Here is a 21,829-nt window from a genome sequence, read left to right on the forward strand (position 1 = left end):
AAGGAGATGGAAATTTTTAAATATAAAAAAAAATAAACCATGAGAAAAAAAAAAAAATTCAAAGTCAACACAATAAAAAAAAAAAAATAACTCCCTAGGGGTTTGAGCATCACAATCCAGACTACAGAAAGTGCTGCAGAACAAATAACCTACACGATAAGAAATATAGATGAGACAGACGGCGAGTGGCTGCAAACCATGACCCTTGCTTGGATTCTGATTTGTGATCGTCTTTAAAGATGAGAGCTCTAGCATAAGTGAGGTAGCACTTTTCCTTTAATCTGTGGTTGAAGGGCAGCGGTCTGGGGAGATTTCCAGGACAGTTGTAGCTGTGTAATGAGGCTCTGTCTCAAAAAAGAAAAGAAGGAGGGAGGGAGGGAGACAAAAAAAGGTTTTAAAAGATACAGTGTTTAGTAGAGAAACATGCAAACTCTAAACCACTTGGGGAAGGTGGGCAGAGGCTCTGCAAAGCAGCCGTCCAGGAGGAGCTAAGGGTAAGTGTTGAAGTTGGCAGTGGATGCTAGGATTGGCTACTTTAAAATCATGCCTGGGCCACTGAATGGCCCTTACTGTAGCTATTGAACATGCATATTGTGCTTGAAGTTGTACAGTATCACCCCGATCAAGCCGCAGCATGTCTACATATTTACATATCAATGTTCCATGAAATACTCCAGGTTAATGCAGGAGCTTCTCTGTGCCTCTACATTCCGGAAGTACAGTTTTGCAGCGTCTCTCTGCCATGACTCCAGACACTAATATGCTAGCATTCACAGTACATGACTGAGGAAGGACTGGCCAGGATGGGGCTGTTTCCCCACTCTCTGCCGCCTGTCATCCTTGAACCTGACATGGCGAGCTCCTTTGTATTTCTGAGTGCCGCTGAAGGGACACGTGATGCATATATTCTGTCCGCAGACTGTACCATCAAAATTAATTCTGCCTCTTAGTTTTGGTAGGACTGTGAGAAAATGCAAACTCTCACCTGGCTCCCGTTACATTCCTGTTGTTCGGTGCTCTCCAGGTGGGTGACGAGGTCAGCCAGCATGCGGGGTAAAGCATGTAATTTATTAGCTAAATGGAGACTGCTTTGACCATGTAAGTGGCATTTAAACAATTACACTAGATCAAACGCAATCTGAATGAAGGCTTGCTTCTGTAGCTTTGGCCACTCTGAAGGGCTGTGCATCCAATTGTTAGTTCAAAGAGTTCCCTCCTGCACCTGCACCCCAACCTGCCCCTCCTTGATTGGAGAATGAAGAAATCCGAGTTTGAAATGCTAAGGAGAAATCAGAAAGAGGAACTAGGAAAAAGCAGCCTTGAGTTTCTCCCCACCAGGGGAAGGAAGCCTCAGAGCCACCTCCCCCCCACCACTGAACCTCCTTCCTTGCCTCTTCATCCCAGCACAAGCTCCTCCCTCCCCAACAGTCTAATTTAATCTCAAACAAACAACACACATGAGTGTGACGGTGAGACTGTGTGACTGTGTGGCTGTTAAATGAGTCTCTCTTCCCCTCTTCACCCACAGGGGGCAAAAGAGCCACAGACAAAGCCTCACCCACTAAGATGCAGGGAGCCCAAGCAGGAACCCCTTGTCCTCACTACGGCTCCCACTCTACACACAGGAGAAAGGCAAGCCCTAGATACCCTGTGCTTTCTTTCTCATGTGAGACAGGTCATATCTGACCTTGTGTGAGAAAGAGACCACAGGGTTCGAGCCGTAATGGCAATGCACCACTCTGGGAGTCAGCACTTCCCCAGGGCAAGAGCTTTTCCTTCAAGGAAGCTTGACTCTGGCGTGGATCTCCTTCTAGGGAGAGTCCCCGCCAGGGGAGAGAGAGAAGCCTCGCGTGAAGAGCCACGGGCTTCCACCTAAAGACGGAACACAGCATCTCACGACTGGTTCAGGAGTAACTAGGAAGCTCTGTGTTACCCCACACGTGGCGTGCTGTGGACCATGGGCTCTATTTCTTCATTACAGCACCATCAAGGCTGCTGGAAACGGCCAATTTCACGGTGAAAAATGACTCCCGAGGGCAATATCCGCCTCGTGCTGCCAAAAGGGCTATGGGAACTGCGAGATTCTCAGTGGGTTCCTCAGCTCTCTGCCCCTGTGGCAGTCTGAGCTGTTCTGTAAGGGCCCCATAAGAAACACTTTTTGAGGCTGGGGATGTAGGATATGGCATATTTCTGAAAGTGCTCATCAGTGTACGTGAAGCCCTGGGTTGGGTCCCATGCATGGTCATGAACATTTGTGTTTCCGGGGAGGCGGAGGCAGAAGGATCAAAGGTTCAGAGCCAGCTGATACCACTTAATAATGATAATAACAAAAACAAAATGAAAGACCCCAGCCTGGCTCCTCAGTCCGTTCAGAAATTATGCCCGTCAGCCAAGTTGCGGCTGCTCACACCGGAAGTCTCTTGGTGAGCCACTACATTACGTCCCAGCAGTGCCGACTGCTCCAGATGGATTCCCACAGGGGCTTCAGGACCCTGTTATCTTCATCTGAGAAGGGGCCTGGAAGAGGCAGGTGACCTTGTGCAGAGACCAGCAGGTGGGACCACGGTCACACCCCGACTCCAGAGGGTCTGCTTATAACCCACACTTGCTCTGAGCCTCCGTCTAACATGCGGGTTAATTCCAGGGAATCCCTTTAGAGTGCTCGATCATTCCCTAAGCCTCATGAAGTGCTTCCCGCAACCAGAGGAAGATGCATAAAGGCAGCTCTCCTCCAACTGCAAGAAAACCACCTTCTGACTGGGGAGTCACTGTTAGGAGGGGAGGAATCCAACCTCAGCTTGTTTCCTGCGTACATACGTGCTTTCCTGTGTACATGCGTGTGTGCGTGCATGTGTGCTGGCATGTTGTGGGTGTCATTGCACATGTGAAGCCACAAGTCCACCTCAGGTGTCACTCCTGGGAATGCCTCCCACCTCCCTTAGAGACAAGGTCTCTCATGGGCCTGCAGCTCACTGATGGCTACACTGGCTGGAGGATCCTCATCTCTCCCACTCCTCATCCCCTCCCACCCTACCCTCATCTCAGTGCCAGCATCACAAGCTCCTGCTACCACGCCTGGCAGTTTTCACTGGTTGTGGGAACAGAACTCAGATCCTCACAATCGCAAGGCACGCACTACTGATGGACTCCTCCCAGGCTTGTTTTCTGGATCTGAGCTTTGAGAAGGTTTGCTGGCCTCATACGCTTGTGTTTTATCTGTTTGTGTCCTCAGAGCTCGGAGGCAAGAGGACTTGTAATTGAAGATGGTTTTTGTTTGTTTGTTTTATTTCTGGTTTGTTTCCTTTGACTTCTGGCCCGTTCATGTGCCATCTTTTGTTTGCATGTGTGTACACTGTGAACATGCACATCCCCCAGCAAATAGGAAGAAAACTGCTCAGAGGAGCTTGTCTGCAGTGGCGCTCACAAGTATCCGTAGTCCTGGCCAGCGTGGACGCTGGCTATCCATCATTCACGGTATTTGATGTTTGCTAAGATCAGCAGTTTTGGTGGTGGTGTTTTGTTTCCGGAGCTCAGAGTCAAATCCAAGGCCCTTAGACCTCTGAAGCACACCCTAGCCTGGAATCAGTGTTTCAGGGTGAGACTTGAAGGGTGGGCTCATAGCTCAGTGAGTTGAGTGTTCATTTAGCATGCATGAAGCTTTGAGTTCAATTCCCAGCGCTGCATAACCAAGACATGGCAATGCATGCCTGCCATCCTAGTACTTTGGAGGTAGAGGCAAGAAGTTCAGTGATTTAAGGTCATCCTTACCTCCAAACTGAGTTCAAAGCCAGCCTGGGATATATTAGATGAAAGAAAATAAGAAAGTAAAAGTTTCAATCTTGTGTAAAACACTAGACTTTAATATTTGGTGGGTGGATATTTCAAGATAGGGTCTTACTATGTAGCCCTGGCTGTCCTGAACTCACCAAGTAGAGCAGGCTGGACTCGAACTCACAGAGATCCGCCTCCCTCTACCTCCCACATGCTGGGATTAAAGGCGTGGGCTACCAGTGCCAGCTGTAACTCTAGACTTCTTGTTTCTGTTGGAAACCCTACTGAGAAAACCCCTGGCCCATGTACTGCAAGGGAAATGGGCTAGAACTCAGTAGCGGCCGTCACCCAGCAGAGAGCATGCTCACTCCAGGTCCTGTTTCCATTGCTCTCTATGTTATCGTCCTCCCTGAGTTGTGTGTCCGCTGTCACCCAGCACCTCATGTGCATGGTTAGTGTCTAGATCTCTTTTGGTGTCTTTCCACCTTCGTGCTGCCCTTCATGGCCTGGTCCCTGCAGATACGACTCTGACTCAGGGCAGACAAATCCCCCCATGAGTCAGGCCAACAGGATCATGTGGTACACAAGTACTTGCACAAAGCACAGAGGACAAGACCGAAAACCCCACCTGTCACCCTTGTATCAGCTGTCACTAACTGTAGAACAAATCTCTCCCAGGGTCAAAGCTTTGACAAGGAAACCACTGACTGGGCTCTGTACCCTACATATGAGTAATTTGGGCTGGGCTCCATCAGGATTTTCCCAGTCTCACGTGGGCTCGAGCATTGGCAGCCATCAGTGGGGCAGTGGCCTGAGCCGTGTGTCTAGAATTTGGTGGCTATGGGCAGAGACATGAAGACAGCTGGGCTGTGTGTCCATTATCCGGTATGCCTCCTTCAGGCTCATTCTCGCAATGGGGTCATGATTTTTACACAAGTTATCTGGGTCCCCTAGAACAGCCTAACAGGCCAGGGAGACACCCAGACCAGGAAGTCAGTGCCTGTCAGCATGGACTTTCAAGAGCCTGACACCAGCCGTGCTGTGTTCATTCCTTCCAAATGGTTTGTAGACAGCTGCCACCTCACTATTTCCCAGGTGGCTCTTCCTCTGTGAGCCTGCAGACAAGCAGCCCTACGCCTGCTGATTGGTTGGTTCAGGCTCGCTCACACAGCCCCAATGCTCACCGGCCAATGCTGGCACCACCTGGATTGGACTGCTATGTAGAACCATGGGAGCCTGGGCCTGCATCTCAGGATGCAGAGCGGCTGCCAATGGTTACCCTCAGCTCCCACTCTGAAAAGCAGAACACGTTTACTCTGCCTCCCAAGTCCTGCTTTCAGCGAGGTAAGATTCGACACTGGAGAGCATGCAGACTGCGTACACTGTCAAGCCAACGTCAAGACATGAGAAAGCGGCACCTTTGAAGATTGGCAGCAAATAGCTAGAATTATGCCACATCAACAATCCATCCTCTGAGCAAGTCAGCAAGAGGCTAGCAAGTGCGTCCACTGTTTCAGAGACCAAAGGAGCCACCATCTGCAGCAGAGGCCTCTGCTTGTGGCTGTCTCTACAGTTTCAAACAGTTAGAGTGATTTGTGGGGTCTGAGAGCACCTCAGGGGGTACAGTGGGTGGAGCCAGGATTCTGGGTTAGGATTATGTCACCTACCGGAGGCAACACCCCAAATCACAGGGACTCAGACAGAAAAGAAATAGAGTTACTCAACACGAAAGTTTGCTCTTAGGGACTTTGGGAGGCTTTTCACGTGACTCAGGGGTAAAGGGATTGAGCAGAGACCCAGCTTCCCTTCCTATGTCCTTGCCTTCCTCAAGATTGACCTCATGGTCACAGATATTCAATAATGGCTAACTAGTGCATTGTCATTTAATCTGTGCATTGGCACACATGAAATGCATGAACCTATTAACATTTGCAGGCTGGGGCCTGCTCATTTGGAAAATGCTTGTTGACCTCCAGAATCTATGTAAAAAGTGGGTGCAATGGTTTTCACTGGTGGTCTCAGGGTAGAGAAGCAGAAACAGGAGGGGATCCTGGAAGCCTGTTTGCCAGCCCGCCTAACTAAATAGGCATGCTTCAGACCAATGATTTCTGTCTCAAAAAACAGTATGAACATCTGCTGAAGGACACTCAAGATCATCTCCTGGCTTCTACATGTACAACACATGAACACACACACACACACACACACACACACACACACACACACACACCAAACAAAATAATTAAAAGTCACAAGCTCTAGCTTCAGTTGTCACTGTGTGATCTTCTCTTGCATATAGTCACACTGTGATAGGTCACCACCATGATGACCTCATTAGAGGTGGGCAATGCCTTTGAACCTGTAGAGGCATGGCCTAATAAACTATCTTATCTTTATAAAGGATCTGTCTTTTTATATTCAGCAACATCAACAGAAGATGTAAAAATGTACCTGCCCAGTATCATTCTCCCTTTTCTGGGTAGCAGAATCTGAGATTCTGCCAAGGACTCCCACCCCGGTGTCTCACTGGATGGCTTCTGGTTGGGTTGGCCCTCAGGCTCGGTGATGCCTGCAGAACTGACAAAGGGCTGAGGTTGAGGCAGAAGGGGGCAGCCCTTCCTCTTTCTGGGAAGAATGCTCACTGTCAGATATGGCTCATGGTCAGAAGCTTCTGGGGACAGTCTACCCAAGGAAGGAGCAGGCACAGAGGCCAGCTTGTGCCTGTCAGTCGGCCTAGAATGTGACCTTTGTAGCTTTCTCCAGCTTTCCCAGGAGATGCCATGGTGATGTGATGGCTAGACTCAGTGGTCAGTGGAATTAAGAGATGTGTAGACTGATGACAGACACTTATGGCCTGTAGGAGTGTTTCCAGAGATGATTGGCAAGTGGGAACTGACTTGGGATGGGGGAAGACCTGCCTGGAGTATTAACTGGCAGGCATCTCTCAACAGGCTAGTGGCCTGAATAACAAGAAGTCCACAGGAAGGTAACCACGTGTTCCTGCGAGCCCTTTCCCTCTGGGTAACTGTGTCTATGGTGTTTTCTACCTATGACATCAGACAACAGCTGCCCACATCAGACTACAGCTGCTGACATCGGACTCCACCTTATGACATCAGACTTCAGTTTCTTTAGCTTTCAAGTCAGCTTCAAGAACCAGTGATTTTCCAGGAATGCCCCAGACCTCCTGCACAGCACTGGGATGGCTGAGGTCCCAGCTTTAGGAACTACGCACCTGCCAGGTTCTCAGCTTCTCCTGTTGAGATGGCCACTGCCGGACGACTCCGCCCTGTCGTGTCAACCAGGCCAAGAATCCCCTGAGCGTCTCTCCTCTGGAGAACCCTGACAAAGGCCACTATTTAAAGAGAAGATGAGCCGACATTTGGAGCTAGGAATTGGTAACTGATGACCAGACTTTACAAAACCAGGGCCTGTGGAGGTGTTCAGAAAATACCTTTTTGGGAAAACAGATAACCTAAATACTGATGCTAACTCAAGTTACAATGGATTAACAGTAATTCTTTTTAACAAACTCCGTTCATGATGATTTTTACAACTTTTAAACACTGAGGGCATTTCTGTGTTGTGGTTTAGAACTACCTGGGCTCTGAGCTTATCATGGACCTAAATCATACACTCAATGCACTTGGGGGTTTGCATCTGGCTAGTCTGAATTGGGTCAAGTGTTCTATATTTCCCATGATGGCTCATGAAACATTGGCAGCTGTGGAGTTGCTAGCTGATCAGGGAGGGTAAAGGCTCCCTCCTCCGCTTTCGTGGGGCTGATTCAAACTCCCAACAGTTTCCAGCAATTCTGAGGCCCCTCACCCTCACTTCCCCTCTGCGAGGTAAGAGGAAATGCTGGTTCCTGCCTCATGCCCCATTTTCCTTAGGTCTCAGCTTCCATTTTGCCTCTGTCTAGCCATGCAATACATCCAGTTGCTGGTGTGGCCCAAGGTTGGGTGTAGGTAGCTTTGGATCAACTTCATGTCACTTATTTGATCATTCAAGAATGATAAATTTGATGATGGAAAAAGAATAACCCATTCAGGCTTCTATAGCCTAGAGGATTACAAACTGAGGGTGCACTGCAGGGTGTTTCTGCAAAGATCAGTAAGATAGCAGGAGGCTTCTGAAATCTAGAGTGGGGGAAGTCTCTCCAAGTCACAAAGACACCAGTGAGAGCCAGAGAGGCCAGGGGTTCCGCACATCCTGCTGAGCTCCCTTCTCCTGGAAATAATTACCACAGATCTTCAAAATACAAGTTGTTTTGTTTTTTGTTTTTAAGTAGCCCCATATTATTAGGCAATGCCCATTTATTATAAGCACCAAACCTCCAGTGAATGTCAAAGCCTGGTTTATTCAAATTGAAGTTTCTTTAAGGTTACACCCTAGACTTGCTGTCTTTTTATTTTCAAAAATGAAATACTGGTTTTTATTATTTTTTAAGCTCTCTCTCTCTCTCTCTCTTTCTCTCTCTCTCTCTCTGTGTGTGTGTGTGTGTGTGTGTGTGTGTGTGTTGATGTCATCAGAGTCCATGCACCTGGAGTTACAGGCAATTGTAAGCCACCCAATAGGGGTGCTAGGAATAAAAATTTGCACTCTCTGCAAGATCAGTTCATGCTCTTCCTTGCTGACCCATCTCTCTAGGCTCCCTCTCTTCAGTCTCTTCACCCGCGATGCTGAAGATGTAGAGGAAGCCAGCGGCGCCACAGAGAGGGCATGGGGCTTCTAAAAAGCGAGGTCTCCTGGCAGGATGTCAGGTTACTAGAAGAATGCCCTTGAAGGAGGGTGGGGTACTCAGACTGTCTACTTTTCCTCTCTCTGTGTGTCTCTCTCCCTCCCTCTCTCCCTCTCTTTCTGTCTCTCTCTCTCTCTGTCTCTCTCTCTCTGCATGTATGTGTGTCTCTATCTCTATCTCTCCCCCCTCTCTCTCTAGCTTTTCACACCCTTCCCCTTTTCCTCTCTCTTCCACTGTCCCTTTCTGCCATAACTGTGGACCACAGGATCAAAGCAGCATCCGAGTGAATGAGACAGAACCTTCCCTGACACTTCCGGTTTTGTGTTGTTTGAATGTTTGCAGTGCTGGGGATCAAACTCAAGGCCTTGAGCAAGCTAAGCTCTGCCACTAAGCTACATTCTCAACCAAATATTCTAACTGCTTTCATCTTATTTTCCACACTGGGAATTCAACTGGACTTTCCCTTTCTAGATCTGAGCCTGGCCCCTGAGTCCAAATCTCTGAGAGTCTGTGCTGAGACAACCCCTTGCGCTTTTTAAGCCGATCATCTCAGTGCCCTATCACAGTCACTGAAAGCTGACTAATACATGATTTCCTTCTCCCCTCTTCACGTCCCAGCCATTTGCCGGTGGCGGCACAGGTTCCCTGTGCTAACATGCGCTGGTCACATCCCGCAGCGTCTTTAGCACAAGTCTCCGTCTTCTGCCTTCAGGTTCGGTATCATAGCAAGAACACTGATGAAGGAGGCCAGGTGCTTTCCTTTATAGACAAAACATCTGCCTGCTCCTTCTGTGACCTCGGCGATCACTGAGGTCACCACAATCCACTGATGCTTTGCATCTGGAACAGGTGGCCTCTGGTCCTCTCGCGCACCGTCCTTGCTAAGCTGGAATTCCAGCGTGAACAGAAGCCATCCAAGGAAAACATTGTAAGGTGTGAAGTGAAGGAAGGCAGGAGGCGTGTCTGGTTGTAATCCTGTCCATGACAGGTTCTGAAGGTGACTTCCTGCTAAAGCCTGAGATCCCTGCTTGTGCTGCCTGAGTTTTAGCTCAGGTCTGCTTCGGTGGCCAGTCTCACTGCCGGCTTTCTACTGCGGCTGCGGTCAGTGCCGCTCAGCCTTGGGTTTAGCACCATTGCCGTCTTTCTGCCCATTGTCTTACATCCCTTTTCTACATTTTACCGGAGGGTCTGAGCACACGTACCGTGTCTCCACATCCCTGTCCTTGCTGGTGCTCCAAACCATGAGCCAAATAGACCACTTTGAATAAAGTGGCCAGCCTTGAGGTACGTTGTTACTTAAAGTAATAGATAATGAACTAACAATACCTGGGCATAGTGGTGTTTACCTACAATCCCAATGTCAGGAGCATTGGGAACTCAAGACCAGTCTCAGCTTCACAGTGAGTGCCTGGTCATTCAGGGAAAGAAGAGGTCATGAAGACTTAAAGAAGGAAGGAAAGGAAGGGAGGGAGGAGGAGAGTCTAGGCATCTGCCTCACTCACCTCAGCAAGCCACAACCTCGTCCTATATACCGAGGCATTCCTAAGTTGGCTTCAACCTCTCCAGCGCTCCCCCATCCACATAAATCACTCCAGCAGCTCCTCCAGGGCTGAGCACTTAAGTCGTTTGCGTTTTCCACAATGTTAAACAACAGTGTAGTGGATACCCTTGGGGTCAGGCGCGTTTACACATTCCCAAATTGCTGTTTTAAAGAGAGCTCTCATAAATATATTGGTTGAATCAAAATAAGCATAATAATAATAATCGCTCAGATTTTCAACTCCTGCAGCTGGACTGTCCCTGTGAAGTGTTTGAGGCCCCCACATCCCTAAACGCCCACTGATTATGAGCCTGCCAATCCATTTTTTAATTTCCAAAGTAACTATTGCCCGTGACCACTGATCCAACACTTATTGCTTTAAACAGGTCACTGCAGGAGCCCCATCGCTCAACAAAACGGTGACTCGGCATCTGTCAAGTGTCAGACACTACTCCATGATAGCTCTAGTAGCCACAGACACAGAGCTTTTGCCCCGGTCCAGGGAGAATGAAGGCTTTGGAGGAAGTGAGCTATGAAAGGGAAAATAATCACTGAAGGTTCATTCCGGGGAAGCTGGACTGGGAGCTGCGGAGAATGAGGCTCACACTGAGGCCAGGAGAGGAACCAGCAGGTGAGGCAGAGGGAGAAAACAGAAAGAGGTGTGAACGTTCTGAGATTTGAGTTGCATCTTTTCTTAACGCGCAAATAGTGACGTCCTGAGGGAAGACCCAGAATCTGAGTCTCATCTCTGCAACACTGCTCCCGTGCAGAGGCAGCATAACCCACCTGCACCACTATCAAAGGTCACAACGGCAGGGTCACGTCTTTGGGACATGGCCTCGTGTCTCAGACCCTCCCCCTGAGTGGACTTTTCTCACCCTTGCCAATGGAGCAAGAAGTGTCTCTCCATCACTCTGTAAGGTCCTCCCCTCAGAGTCACGTGATCCTGCGGCTGATGTACAACAGTCATCCCTCCAGAGTGGGGTGAAGAGGGATCTTCATAATTACACAGGCTTGCTGTTATTTAAATATTTACCAACATTAAACACCAAAGGGCTGCACAAATGATCCGGGGACTCATATTGTTCTAAGCTAATATTCTTTGTACAATATTATGCAAATTGCACAAACTTTATTTTGTTGTTGCTGCTGCGGGCGGCGTATCCCAAGGCAGCCATTCACTAAGTTGAAGCAGATAAAGTTTTAATAATAAATAGTGATGATGAATAAGTCACCAAGTTTGCGCAATGCTAATCCACTTGCTCACCCTAGGGTGGTTCATTAGATAAACAAGGAACATTTCCTGCTTCGCTTTTGTTCGAGTGGCATCATTTTCCTGGAAAAAATGTTTATGCCATAAATTATTTCAACCCATTAGGTGCTAACGAACAAATCATACTCGCTCGCAATCTGTCGTGAATTGCAGAGAATTGAGATTTAAACACTGAAATCACACATTAATTTTACTTTCCAACAACAAAGCTGGTTAAGAGAAATTAAACTTGGCTGAAATGGGAACAAAACAGTATGTCTGGTGCTGAATATTTTAAGCTTGCAAAGGAGGCTGCAAATTGTTTCATTAATATTCAGACCACTTGGGCATTTGCGACAGCGAGAGAAGGCAAATAAGAGCTCCGTGTCCAGGGAATACCCATTAGCGGTAAGGTGTCCATAGGCTGATATGTTTGCCCACAGGAGGGTGGTGTTGGCTCGGGCTGGGTCAGGCCCCTGCACTAGAAGCCTTTCTGACCCTGGCTGAGCAGCCTCTTGGCCTCCCAGGGCAGAAGGGATTCCCTGCTGAAAGGTGTGTGCTCATCACAGCCTGCTTTCATTTAAACAGGATGCTGGGAAATTCATCCATCAAATGGCCAACATCTGGAAACACTGTAGGTATACACCAAAGGCAGAGAGTACAGCCAAGGAGGTACCCTGGCAGTAAAGATGCCCACAGCTACAGAGAAGGAAAAGGCAGCCCAATGTACTGATTTCCAAAACACTTTCTTAAAAATATTTATTGCTGGGTGATGGTGGTGCATACCTTTAATCCCAGCACTTGGGAGGCAGAGGCAGGCAGATCTCTGTGAGTTCGAAACCAGCATGATCTACAAGAGCTAGTTCTAGGACAGGCTCCAAAGCTACAGAGAAACCCTGTCTCAAAAAACAAAAAAACAAAAACCATACTTATCAAAGAAACCCCTACAGAAACAGGCCAAACAAGGTGATGAGCTTGCACAGAGGACCCATTTGGGGGTCCAGCACCCATATCTGCTGGGAGGACACTTGCAGTCTCCCCAGGGTCGCTGCATCCTGGCTCCTGCCAGCAGAACCCCTGCAGTGCTGACCCTCCCCTGCTCACCTGTCTCTCTAGGTGCCTGTACAGCACACCCACCTGGGTGCCTGTGGCTGCACTTGGTCCTTCACATTAACAGACAGGGTCTGTTGGCTAAAAACACTCCAATGTGCTCAGTCATCTTCCTGCTGACAGGTGCTTAGGTCCTTCTGCTTTGGGGCAATAGCAAGAGCTGCTAAATATTGGTGTTCTCTGGTGAGCCAAATGGTGGGACAAGTATTGTAAACAGGGTCAGTGGCACACATGCACTCACACACGCACACACATGCATTCATACACTCTACAAACACAAGCACACATACCACACATTCATTAGATGTAGATGGAGGGACCACTTTAGAACTATGTAAAGACGGTAGCCAGCCACGCCTGCCTTTTGGAAGACTGCTTTGTCTTACTTTTCACTGTTTGGCTGTTGTGTGCATGTGCTATCCTAAATTTTCCAAGTGTATAGATTAAGTTTTTAATATAAAATTCACTCATGCAAGGGGATAAGAAGCATGAAACGGAAGTCATTTGGTTCTGGCTGGGCCTGTGGTCATTATTACAACATTAAATTTTATTCCCCTTCATCTGTGCAGTCCAGCTTGCCCAGTGCTTTGCCAAAGAGCATCTCAGTTACTCCTGACAGGAAAGAATGGGAAGCAGTCTTCTGCAGCCGCTCGGGGGTACAGAGATGTGCCATGGCCACCTACGACTTCCTGGATAACTGGGGAAATGGACCCTAGTCAATAATTCAATAATTTTTTTGCTAATGAGATTCATGGTGGATGGACACCTTGCCCATTTCCTCACCCCTGGGCTGTTTTCTCTCACAATGACTGCCATAAAGCCTGGCCATGCTGGTGCTCAAATGGCAAGGAGAAAGGAGGAGAGAGGGGCTGTAAGGTCCAGGGTTTGGGGGGGTTAATCTTGCAGCAAACATGTGGACTGCAGTTCCCTCCTGAGTAGTCCCCAATACCAGTACCTTCTCTTCTGTAGGATGTACTCTGGGACTGTGGGGGGCCAGACAGGAAGTAGCTCTGGTGCCATCAGTCACAGCGCAGCCTCTTTGCCCCTCCCACTTTAGCCCCAAGGAGCTACAGACAACACAAGAAAGCAAGGCCAGGCTCCTCATTGAGGTCTGAATTTCCTAGAACTTCTGTATGTCACCCCCTTGCATTGTTCCTTTTCTGCCACTTACAAGCATGTTCGGCATTCTTATGCTTTGTCCAGAGCTGGGCAAATGCAGATCGTAGCCAGGTCTGGACCGTGGGTTGCTTGCTGGCTTTCATTGGAAGCAGTTATGAAGATAGGTTAAAAAATAATGTCCCAATTTAAAGTTAAAATCCTTTCAGCCACGAAAGGAAGAGCAACTAAAAGCAGCTTGACCAGGACAAAGATGTGCGAACAGCAGGGGACCACAGGGCTTGTGGCTCAGACATGGCGATTAGGCACCTGGATAAGGGCAAGGCGCTTCTCTCCATCCATCGGCCTTCCAGTTCTCCTCCTCCTTCTCGCCCTCCTCTTAGTCCTCCTCCTCTTTATTCTCTCCTTTCTCCTCAGTCTTTCCCCTTTCCTTCCCCCATTCTGTCTTCTCTCCCAGGCTTTTCAAGACTTCAATGTCCTCTGCTACCCCTCAGTCTAGACACTGCCCCAGTTTCTTGGAAAGCAGGGTCTCTTCTGATGCAGCCACCTGCCGCCCCTGCATTGGTCAAACAAGGCCCCCTTTGCTTCCTCCATTTGACTCTTATTCAATAGTGTCTACCAAGTCCCCTCGATTTGAGTGAATCATAGTATGGGAATAAAATACAGCCAGAGACCACAGTTCAGACAACCAAATAAACAAGAGCTAGCGAGGAGAGCGCAGGGTGCCTCGTTTTTCATTGCACCCATAGGAGCCCATAGGCTGCCTATGACTGTCCACCTCACTGCCATGCTATGGAAAGGGCAGAAGGGCTGAATGTTCAGCCTTGTATCCCTGGCGCTCAACATTCTCTGACAAAATTATTTCTCCACTCGTCTCTATACACAAAGACTCTCAAATGTGTAGATGTTATCCTGAGCACAAGAGACGGAGCAACAGAACAAGTACTGTCTTTGTTCACAGCCCCGCGTGTACGGTCAGATAAGCAGTGCCTCATCTGAGCGGCGCATGGTCTAATGGGGAGTGACTTGCTTCTGACATTTGTAATCAGAACAGCTTCTATAGAATCCTCTCCTCATATGCCACTAGCTATGTAAATGCCCCAGCCACCTGAAACCCGTGGCTCTCCAAACACACGGTGTTGCTTTAGAGCCGCTGTCACGAGACCTTGATGAGACAGTGCTCATGACACCTTAGCAGTTCCTGGGGACACTAGCAGAGGTCAGGGAACTTCATCTAATGTGAACCTGCTCTAACCAGACCCTGAAAAGACGTCATGTTCAATAAACATCCTTTGAACAGATTTGGTTTGTCCTTTGGAGCTTAGTAGAATAAGCCTTATTTCTTTGTTTATTCTGGTGCTGGTGGTCAAACCCAAAACTCATACATGCTATGTTTCTAGCCCCCTCAAAGTCTAATTCTTATAGCCAACTCTGTACCCCATAATCTCTTGACATGTGCCTCCAAGGTGCACTAGTTCTAGCTTGTTCTTTAACATTGCCCCTGGCATCTACTCTCTACATTGCAGCCCCAGAGGCCTGGGATACACTGTGGCCCCAGAGGCTCAGATATACTCGAACCTCAGAGGCTCAGATACTCTGCAGCCTGGGAGACTGGGATGCACTGTAGCCCCAGGGTTGGATATACTGTGGCCCAGAAACTTGGATACATTGTAGCCCCTAGTGGCTTGGATACATTGTAGCCCCCAGAGGCTTGGATATACTGCAGCCCTAGTGTTAAATACATTGTAGCCTAGGGGTTGGATACATTGTAGCCCCAGTGGCTTGGATACATTGTAGCCCCCAGAGGCTTGGATATACTGAAGCCCTAGTGTTAGATACATTGTAGCTTAGGGGTTGGATACAATGCAGCCCCCAGTGTTGGATACATTGTAGCCTCAGAGTTGGATACACTGAGGGCCCCAGTGTTGGATACATTGTAGCCTCAGGGTTGGATACACTGCGGCCCCAATGTTGGATACATTGTAGCCTCAAGGTTTGATACACTGTGGCCCCAGAGACTTGGATACACTGTAGCCCCACTATTGGACATCCTGTAGCTCCCAGAGGCTTGAATATACTGCAACCTCAGGATTAGATACCCTATAGCCCCAGAGGCTTAAATACACTTCAGCCCTAGGGTTGGAAACACTGTAGCCCACAGAGGCCTGGATACGCTTGTGGTCACAGATGCCCAGATACACTGAAGCCCTGTTATTTTAGTGGTTGGTTTGTTCTTTCTATGCAGACATGCAGCTCGCCTCACATCACAAATTGAAATCAGAGTGACAAGATCAGTTCCCTAATGAGGTATGCAGTATCAGAAGTCCATATGGAAATCAACTAGTATCCAACAATCTCTGCCCTATATGTTCACAACAGGAAAGGACATAGTTCTCCATGACCACAGGTGTCCACAGCCCATCTCCACCATTCCCTGAAGCAACACAACCAGTCAGCGTTTGAGTTACAGGTGAGTTTCTATGTATGATGTGAGCAGCCTGCAGAATAATCACAATAACAAAGTAACAACAAAGATAATAGACATCTGTTACCACATGGATGTAGAAAGCTGTGGGAGACAGCGATGGAGAGTGGCCAGGAATGCCACATGCCCTAGGCAGAGGTGGAAGCAAACCAAAATAATGCGATTCTTCTGATGAATTTTCCCAAAGCCTAAGATTATTTCTTTTTAAAAATTACAAATTAAATGAATGCATAATTCTTATCTATGTCTAGCAAGGTGGATTGGCACCTTCTATCAGTGCAGCATTCTCATCGTGCTTCCTCTGTGTCTGGGTAGTGACTGCAGACTGAGCAGTCTCTTCCCAGAATTCTCCTAGTCTGGTCACCCTGTCTATAATTCCTGCCTGGCTACTAGCCAATAAGCTTTTTATTAAACCAATATGAGTGACAAATCACTACATGGTACAAGAGCATTGTCCCACAGCACTTACCCCTAGTTTTTTTTCTTTTCAAAGCAAGAAATCTGAATCTAATTTCCTTTGTTTAGCTTTTTTTCCTGACCACTAGGCATAACAACTTGTAACCAACATGCTAAACAAAGATAAACATCCATAATCCATTTTGGGGAAAATATGGGCATAGTTTTCTAGTCTACTTCCTGCCTGTAGTCCATGACCCTAGAAAAGCTAAGTAACAAGATGAAACTTAAGAAAAACATACATATATACACCTGGAAAGGGGAAATAGACAAGATTGTCTGAAAAAATTGGGAGCATGGGGGAGGGAGAAGAAGGGAGGACAGAAGGAGAAGAGGAGGGGAGGAAGAGAGGGGGAGAAGAAATTGAGGGAATAGGATAGTCAAGATCGAGGAAGAACAGAGATGAGAGCAAGTAAAGGGATATTTTGATTGAGTGAGCCATTATGAGCCTAGCAAGAAACCTGGCACTAGAGGAATTCTCAGGAATCCACAAAGATGACCCCCAACTAAGACCCTATGCAATAGAGGAGAGGGTGCCTGAACTAATCTTGCCCTGTAGTCAGACTGATGAATATCGTAAATGTCACCATAGAACCTTCATCCAGCAACTGATGGAAGCAGAGACAGAGATCCATAGCAGAGCACTGGGCTGAGCTCCCAAAGTCCAGTTGAAGAGTGGGAGGAGTGAGAATATGAGCAAAGAAGTCAAGATCATGATGGGGCACCCACTAAAAAACAGTTTGCCTGAGCTAAAGGGAGCTCACCAACTCTAACCAGACAGGGAAAGAACCAGTATAGGTCCAAACTAGACCCTCTAAATGTGGTTAATAGTTGTATGGCTGGGCAGACTACAGGGTCACTGGCAGTGGCATCAGGATTTGTTCCTGCTGCTTGTTGTGGCTTTTTGTGAATCCATTCTCTTTGGATGGATACCTTGCTTAGCCTAAATATAGTAGGGAGGGCCTCGGACTTTCCCCAAAGCAATGTGCCTTACCCTCTCTAAGGAGTGGATTGGGGTAGGGGAGGGGAAGGTGAAGGGAATGAGAGGATGGGAGGGAGTGGGAGTGGGATTGGTATGTAAAATAAAAAAAGATAGTTTTGTTTTTTAAAAAATAATAATAAATAAAAACAAAACAAAATAGTTTTAGTTTGAAGTCTATTTTGTTAGATATTAGGACAGTGACACAGCTTGTTTCTTAGGTCCATTTGATTGGAAAATCTTTTCCTAACCCTTTACTCTGAGGTAATGTCTGTATTTGTAGTTGAGGTGTGTTTCTTGTATGCAGCAGAAAGATAGGTACTGTTTTTGTTTATATTCTCTTAGCCTGTGTTTTTACATAGACAAATTGAGTCCATTGATATTAAGGGATATTAATGACCAGTGATTGTTAATTCCTGTTATTTTCTGGTTTTGTTGGTGATGGTGGTAGTGTGTTTGTGCTTCCCTTCTTTAGGATTCTCTGCTATGGGATTATCTATTGCTTGTGTTTTTGTGGTTATAGCTAACTTTATTGGGTTGTTGTTTTCCTTCTAGTACTTTCTGTAGGACTGGATTTGTGGATAGGTATTGTTTAAATGTGGATTTGTCATGGGATATCTTGTTTTCTCTGTCTATGGTGATTGAAAACTTCACTGAGTATAGTAGTCTGGGCTGGCATTCATGATCTCTTAGTGTCTGCAAAATGTCTGTCTAGGGCCTTCTGGTCTTCAGAGTCTCCATTGAGAAGTTGGGCAGAATTCTGATAGGTCTTCCTTTATATGTTACTTGACCTTTTTCCTCTGCAGCTTTTAATTTTCTTTCTTTATTCTGTATGTTTAGTAATTTCATTATTATGTGGCAAGGGGACTGTTTTTGGTCCAGTCTATTTTGTGTTCTGTAAGCTTCTTATACCTTCACAGTCATTTCCTTCCTTAGGTGGGAAAGTTTTACTCTATGATTTTGTTGAATATATTTCCTGTGCCTCTGAGCTGGAATTCTTCTCCTTCTTCTATCCCTATTATTTTTAGGTTTGTTCTTTTCATGGTGTCCCAGATTTTCTGAATGTTTTTTTGAAGAATTTGTTACAATTTTTTTGTTTTAAGAATTTATTTTCTTTGACAAATGAATCTATTTCCTCTATCATATCTTTAATGACTGAAATGGTCTTTTCCATATTTTGTATTCTGTTGGATATGTTTGCATTTGTGGTATCTGTTCATTTACCCACATTTTCCATTTCCAGAATTCCCTTGGTTTGTGTTTTCTTTATTGCCTCTATTTCAATTTTCAAGTCTTGAACTATTTCCTCCAGTTGTTTGATTGTATTTTCTTGGCTCTCCTGACTTTCTATCTTTCTTCCTTCCTTCCTTCCTTCCTTCCTTCCTTCCTTCCTTTCTTTCTTTCTTTTTAGAAAACAGATCAGTGTTTATTAAGGGGTAGATGTTCTGCTTGAATGATGGATGAAGATCAGCTCCAAAGCAAACTGAACAGCTAAAACAGGGCCCAGGGGCAAGCAGAGAGAGGAAGGAAGGGGCCAGACCTGCTTCTGCATCCAGGTAAATAGTCCATGAAGCCACGCCCCAGTAGGCTGGTAGGTATTAGCTGTAACCTTCCCGCAACACCTCCCCCCTTTTATTTAAATAAGAGAGTTCTAAACCTACTATAAAATTATATACAACAAGAAAAAAATCCTATTCTAACTAGCTTAAGTCTTGTATAATAAATAACTTGGCCAAGTCATGAGAGGAAAGTAACTACATTTATCTAATCTTCAACCCAATGAAGATCCGAGAAGGAAAATAATGTCACCTAAGTAATTAGGAGGTGCAATCAAACAACTTCCAAAACATGCAACAAATCACAGAGACAACTGGCTACCTTGGCAATCACCCAAATTTCTTGACTTTTAAAAAGAGATTTATTGATTGCTTCCAATTTTTTGTTTGTCTTTTCTGCCATTTCTTTAAGGGATTTTTTTTTATTTTCTGTTTAAGGGCCTCTGTCATCTTCATAAAGCTATTTTTAAGATCTTTTCTTCTGCTTCATCTGTGTTGGTTAAGTTTGGGTCTGGCTGTTGTAGAACCACTAGGTTCTGGTGATGCCACATTGCTCTTTATGTTGTTGAGTGTGTTATTACGCTGCCTTCTACCCATCTGGGTTGGGGGTAATTATAGTTACAGGTGTTGCTTCTTTCTCTAATTGGTGTGGGTGGTATCTCTGTCTTAGAGGGCTGCTTTTCCTCCAGTCAATGCAGGTGGAGCCTGTACCTCCAGGTCTCCTCTGATACCTCTGGGTCTGGTGGTGGCATGGTCTGGCCATGATAGGCTTTGCCTGCTGACTGGCGGTTGGGGCTCTTCCTCCAGTCTGTACCTGTGGGGCTAGGGTCTCTGGGGCCCTCTGCTGACTAACTTCTGGGGCTGGGATGGGTGGGGGAAGGGCACAGGAAGTGCCCCTGACCTAGGACCTGGAGAGCAGTCACACAACTCTTCCTCTGGTTGGTGCAGATGGGGGCTATGCCTCCAGGGACCTCTGGTGTAGCCTGGGATGATGGTGAAACAGCCCAACCACAGGAGACTTCCTGCTGATCAGCTGCAGGTGCTGGGAAGGTGGAGCCTGATAATTGTTCTTATTGTATACAGTTTTACTATGTTAGAGTTAAAAACCTTTCCTTTCTATTTAGACAAAAGGGGGAAATATTATAGTATAATCCTTTCATATACTGTAAAGATGTGTCTTTGTCAAGGAGCCTTCTGATTGGATAATAAAAAGCTGAATGGCCAATAGCTACACAGGAGAGTATAGGTGGGATTTCTGGGAGAGAGCAGGAAAGGAGAAGGTGTGCAGCCAGCAAGATGCAAAGTAAGTCCAACATAGGGTACAGAGAAAAAGTAACCAAGCTACATGGCAAAATGATGATTAATAAAAGCAGATTAATTAAGTTATAAATAAGAGCTAGTTGAGAATAAGCCTAAGCTAAAGGCCAAGCTTTCATACTTATTAAGTCTCTGGGTCATTAATGGGGAGCTGGCAGACCCACAAAGGAAAGTCTAACTACATTTGCAAAAGCTTGCTGAAGTTATCTCTGTCACTTAAGGATAAGTATTACCGTGATGAAGTGGCACTAAAATAAAGATTAAAATAGATAGCTTAGAAAGAGGTCATAAAATGGAATACTTCAAAAATATTCACTTAGACCAAAAGAGGACAGAGAATGAGGTAGAGAGAAACAAGGAATGAATGATGAAAAAATGGTAGGCTTAAATTAACCGTGTTGACAACCGCATGAAAAATGAATAGATTAAACATTTCACATAAGGGGCAGAGGCTGCCAGATTTCAGTGGGAAAAATCTCACCTCTCAACTGTGTAATTTTCTAGAAACATTGCTTAAATATGGACATAGAGATTGAAGTTTAATGCATAGAAACCGATGTGACAGGCAAACATGAACATAAAATTACAATAATGCCAGGAGATCTAGCTACAGACAGGGGTACCACTGGTGTCAACGAGAGAGATCTCAAGATGCCTTCAAGAACCAAGTCCTGAAGAGAGCATAATCTGAAATATTATGTGAAAATAAAACTGAGAAAACAAATAAATATTGACATTGAGAGAAGCGAACCCTTCAGTTGCTAATGCACCACCGCGATGCTAGAACAACACGAGGATAAATCTACATGGAGATAAACATTTGTTCAGCCCCGTCTGTCAACATCCAACAGCACAGAGCAGCAACAGGGCATAAACACAAGTCTGTACACATCCTAAGAATTGAAACGCACAGGGTGTATGCTTGGATCACAACTGGAAGAGCTAAGAAACCAGGAGGGCTGCTGAAATATCTTAAAAGGGCTAGAAATTAAGCCAAAGATCTGCAAATGAATGCACACATCAAAGAATAAGTCATAGGGTGTTGGAGGAGGCCATTCATTCGTTCCCAGATGCCCAGAACCAAAATAACCACACAGAAACTATATTATTTAAATCACTGCTCTGTGTTACTCTTATATCTTAAATTAACCCATTTCTATTAGTTTATATTTTACCATGAGGTTCATGGCCCTACCAGCAAGGTTCCAGCTGGCAGCTTGCGACTTTCTCTTCTGGTGGCTCCATGGCGTCTCCTTGACTCTGTCTTCTTTCTCCCGGCATCCTGTTTAGTTTCCCTGCCTAGCTCCGCTCTACCCTATCACAAGTTTTTTTTATTCATTAACCAATAAAAGCAACCCATGTACAGAAGGACTTCCTACATCAATAGGGGAAAGGAAAAAAAAAAATCTAGATCAACTGAGTATAACCCAAAGGATAAAATATCTAACTTGCAGGATGCTGCTGAACCGGCAGAGGTAACTGCCCCGTGTAGAACCATACATTTCA

Source organism: Arvicola amphibius, chromosome 5 (assembly GCF_903992535.2).
Source record: "Arvicola amphibius chromosome 5, mArvAmp1.2, whole genome shotgun sequence".
Lineage (NCBI taxonomy): Eukaryota > Metazoa > Chordata > Mammalia > Rodentia > Cricetidae > Arvicola > Arvicola amphibius.